Raw genomic sequence first — 5,208 nt, 5'->3', positions numbered from 1 at the left:
AATGGAGAGCTCACAAATTCTACTAATTTTGATCTTAACTTCATCAATTTGTTCTTCGTTGTATGAGTTAGCTCTCCCTTCTTGCAGTTAGCTCTCCCTTCTTGCACATTTTCCAAGTTGTTCTGTTCTCCTCCCGTGTAGCAATATCAGCAACAACAGGTTATCTACAGATCTGAAATCATAACTGCAGATGATTCTCAATTAACAAAGAGGAAAACCATTTTCTTTTATAACTTTGGTTCTGAAATATATAACAAAATGCAAAGACCTTTGCTTCTGAAAAGGAGCAAAAGTTTGTCAACCAATTCATAGTAAAAACGAAGAAACTAGTGAACCTAACCAGAGAAATGCTAACCTGCAAAACCAACTCCAATACTTTAACCACATCATTAATACTTGAGATTTTCTTCTCATGGATTATGATTAGAGGATTTTCCAATTCCTATCAGCACATACACAAGTTTGAAGATAATCAGCATCAAGCAAAAAGGGACTTGAGGTGCTGCTAACTTTAACAAGCAGCCCTCTAACAGTTTCAAGACATAGTTATCGCTGAGTCAAACTAAAACTTACACATTTCTGATTGTTCTGGTTGGTGATGAAATAAGGGGATATGTAGCCCCTGTCTAGCTTCATTCCCTCAACAACCTCCACCTCATTGTCCAATGTTTTCCCATCCTGCAGAAATTAACATAGTGTGAAGCTTACATGTTTTGGGTATCATTTGGGAATAAAAAACTAAAATAAAATTATTTGCCCTTCAATATATTTCTGTAAAAATTTCATAAGACCCATACATACCTCACTTTAAAACAACAATAAAAAGAAGCTGATATCATCCAGATTTCAGCCCTTGCAATACGGTAAGGAGTTTGCAACCATTCTTTCGAGTTATAAAGGAGTTTGTGTTCTGAGTACACACGTGCATACATGCATCTATGCCAAGTTAGGGGAACTTTGAAAAAAAAAAAAAAAAGAGAAAAAGACTTCACAAAAAGTATAAAAATAAAATTAAATAAATAAATAAAAAGAACAGTCAACTAATTCATAAAGCCTCGATTTTTTTTTTTATTATTTAAACTGTATGTAGTTTAGCATTTTTTCTGCTTTGGCCTCAAAGATGCAATCAGGGATTCAAAGATGTAGTTCGTACCAAATTTGGTTCATCAGGTTTAAGTAGAAGACCTGGATCTGAAACTCTTACACTAGGCAGCACTTTACCCTGAAAATGATTTATATTCACTTTTTACCTTGTTAGGGTTGCTTGCCTGCATGCAATATAACCCCAAATATCAAATGTAGTTATAAGGCATAGATACAAATTATATAAAACAGGTCACTATTGAATGACATCATTCAAGACATCAGTGAAGCCTTACGTGTAAAGTTTTCCGCCTTATGTGTGCCCACAGTTAGAACAAGCAAGCCAGGAGCATATGACGAAACTAAACTTATATGTATCAAGTCTAAAAGAACAAATAATGTACAATAAGTAGGACCCTTTTTGCCAAAACAATGCATATTGGATCCATATCAGCAAAGCAATAAGAATTGTCCAATTTGGAAATCTCCAACTCAATCACCAATGTCATAAATCAATATTAATAACAATTTCACGAATCAAGCACAATCTTGGATACTGCACTACTGTTTCCCTGACTGGAACATGAGCAGAAAGCTTCTAGTATGATCTACAATAGCATCGGTGTCCTAGAATTCAATCCAAGTTATTTGTTTTGAGCCTAAAAACAGATTATTCTTCATTTTGAAAATGCACAAACTTAACAAGAGTCCGAGACTTCCAATTTACTAGTCACAGAAGACTTCCAATCTCACTCTCCTTCTCCCCTTCCCCGTCTCTCCTCTCAGAGCAAGACCAGAACGTAAAATCCAAACAGCCTATCCCACTCCTCTAGTACCTAAAACTAACCACGTATATCTTAATCCAATTCCAAACCAATCTGAAGGGGAAGCATAAATGATGGCTTCATCTACCAGACTTTATAAAATAAAATAAAATGGGGTTGATTGAAAAGGCAAGCTTCCAACTGTTGCTTTCATTGCACAAGAAGTTCCTTAGAAGTCATGCTCCCACTAAACACTCAAATTAAATAGGGCAAAACAATTTTCCCATGCTATAACATACTCATTGTTTTTAGCTACAAAAGAACTATTCCTTTGTTAATAATAAGAAGCAAAATATTTCAGGCGTAGTTTGGGAGGAACTTAATTGAGCTTATATTGGCCTAACTATCCAACTTTATCTATTTATTTATTCTAGTATCTTAAACGAAAATTACTCAAGCCATTGTTATAGGTTTTGCTCAACCTGCATAATGAACATAATAAAAACCAGGGAGCACAAACTAGCATACAGAGTGAATAAAAATAAAATTTGAGAACAGAACTGTTACCATCCACCAGGATGCCCCACATAAACCACTAAACTGATAAGACCTCCAGGCACCACAATCCTTTTTGCAACTTCCAATGCCTTGTTCAGTGTTGTTTCTGACTCTGATAATTGTTTTGTCACCCCCAGGAAGATAGCCAAGATTGAAAGTGACAAGCCTAATCACCCACGAAATCAAACCTTTCAGGAAGCAAGTTTTCTACTAAGAAAAATAATGCAGTAACACGTTCGATAATATTTCCATACAATATGAACATGATATTAAGTATAATAAACATTAGTCGAATATTCAATAACTTTCCTGGTTAATATACAGAACACATTCCGACTTCAATAAAGAGCCAAAAGTTATTGAAGCAAACAATATGAATACCGATAAGTTTATGATTATACAAATCGAACATAAAACAGACGTACAAAAAGCATTTGCATTAATCTTGGCCATTAGAAGAAATTTAATAGCCTTGAGTTTCTTTCTTATTTTAGCTCTGCGCACGTTTCTCATAAATCAAATGCCAATTGCATTAAGATTTTAAACACAGAACCATAAGATAGGAACATCAAGAAACTTGGGTTATAGTGAGTACCTAACAGATGTATCTTTTGGGGGAAAAAAAATACTCAAGCAGGTAATTTTTTATTTATTTGCAATTTACCTCAAATGCAGGGCAATGAAATGCTTTCTTTTCATCCTCATTCTGTCAACCAACGTTTTCCCCATTTCATTAATAAGGTCATTAAACTTTAAGGCATGATAATTTGCTCTACACCTAAGTTTTTATAAAATTGAATCCAATTTATTTGAAAGCCTGTAATCAAACTTTGTGAGCTGAACAGCCTGTACATTAGAAAGCATAACAAACAACTGTAAATTCTATATATCCCAAAAAGGCACTCATTCAAGCACTGGAAAATTTTCTTCCTCGGTTATATGCACCAGCATATGATAATTAACAAATTCTTTACAAAAATGTGGTAGGTTCTCTTGAAAGACACTTACAATATTTTTATTAAGAACAGGCACTAAACGATTCTGGTAGCATTTTGCATTGCCCTTCCTTGGGACACGCATGCTATATGGACTCATTGGTATTCCTCCCTTTGTTGGAAGCAGTTTAATGATTTCAACATCTTTTGATAGAGATGATATAAACCAGTCTACATCAAAGATTTCATCAAAGTTGCTGCACCAAATACCCGAATAAGAATATTAATCCACAGACAGTTTTGCTTACATGGACCTTCACAGTAGTTTTGTATCTGTGATATGGTGAAAATGACCTGGAATCCTTCCAAAATAATTTCTGGCCCAGCTTGAGAACAAGAAGAGTAGCATTCAAGATATAAGCTACAACAAGAGCATCAGTTATCTGTAACAGAATCAAGAAAGAAGCACACGATGCTGAATCAGCAGAAAAAACATGCATGATTACAAACCAGTCTTATCACTCATGGAATGAAAAAGTTACAAAGTCCTATCAACAAGTCCTATACAGGATCTACTTATAATCAGATGCCTAAACGAAATAACAAATCAAAATTAGACTAATAAAGAAGCCATTTGGAATCTGAATGCATAACCACAATGTACTTTAAGCCTTAAATGAAGATATTAGAAAGATAATTTAGGCCTCAAATGGAAGAAAACTAAGATGGGCGTCTACTGGATTAATATGCATCTACAGCTCAATCAAGAAACTCACCCCTCTTCTTTGCTGGTTTAAGCCTCCACTAATAGCAGTCAACAAATATGTTTTCACATCAGCAGCTGCAACATTTAGGGCATTGGTTTTGTAAATCAAAAGCCTCAAATAAGTTAACCAAAATCATAACAGAATCGATTCAATTACGACGTCATTACTGCAACCATGGAGAAAAAAAGCATAAATAAAGTTGATTACTTTACTTGCAAAGTTATCGGCGGCACGCTACCATGGAAGAAATCCGATTTCCTTGTACATCTATCTCTTTACACTGTTTCTTCAATCTATCAAACTGAGGAACCAGCACTGGCGGAGATGGAAGAAGAAGGAGGAGGAGGAGGAGGAGGGAGGAGGGAGGACGAAGGAGATGGTCTGGAGTTTAAGTACGGCACCATGAGAATGAGCTGTGATACGCCATCGTTTCGGAGTGATGAATGAAGGTGACGGAGTGTGCCTGTTGTTGCCAAATGGGTGAGGGTTAGATGAACAGTACCTCGTGGATGTCAACAATGGAGTTAAGCTTGGATGAACAGCCACCGCTGAGGGAGAAAGACGATTGCGTCGGAGAGAGAGAGAGCTCAGCGACAGAGATAGGCGGGCTGAAGAGAGAGATAGAGCCAAGAGAGTTGAGAGAGAACCCAATTTCTGAAAATGTGATGTGGGTGCAATCAGTTTACAATAAAGGTGTATTTATAGCTGGTAGTTTTAAAAATTTTGGGGAAGGGTGGTATTTTGACAAAAAATTATAAAATGGGTGGTATTTTGAGCTATTTCCCATTATTAAAAGGGTGGCATTTTGAGCTATCTCTCAATATCTAAATTGGTGGTATTATCTTATTAAATAAATATAATATCCCATATTTAAGATATTATCCATATTCTTAGTATTAATTAATTGGCCAAATAAATGGGCTCAATTAATTAATCTAAGAGATATTCTTCTTATCTGCGTGGCGTCTTGTGATTGGAGATGAAAATATTTGCTCCCACAACCATGTTGATGGTCCGGTGATGCATGGGTTGATGGGTAGGAGGGTACGGCGCATATGGTCGAGAGGTTACGATGGGGTGAGGTTATGGTGGGAATGGGGT

The 5,208-nt window shown here is 36.0% G+C and overlaps 1 long non-coding RNA gene across 1 annotated transcript; it reads right to left on the bottom strand.

Moving 5' to 3' along the window:
• Window positions 1–76: 76 nt before the first annotated feature.
• LOC117626144 lies at window positions 77–672 on the bottom strand. The gene is made up of 3 exons (XR_004585504.1): window positions 574–672; window positions 356–442; window positions 77–184 (listed from the first exon to the last, which is right to left on the bottom strand). It is a non-coding gene; the product is annotated as an uncharacterized LOC117626144 (long non-coding RNA).
• Between the last annotated feature and the right edge of the window lie 4,536 nt (window positions 673–5,208).

Source organism: Prunus dulcis, chromosome 4 (assembly GCF_902201215.1).
Source record: "Prunus dulcis chromosome 4, ALMONDv2, whole genome shotgun sequence".
Classification (NCBI taxonomy): Eukaryota; Viridiplantae; Streptophyta; class Magnoliopsida; order Rosales; family Rosaceae; genus Prunus; species Prunus dulcis.
Note: the sequence above shows the minus strand (reverse complement) of the source record. Positions and strands in the feature narration are given on the sequence as shown.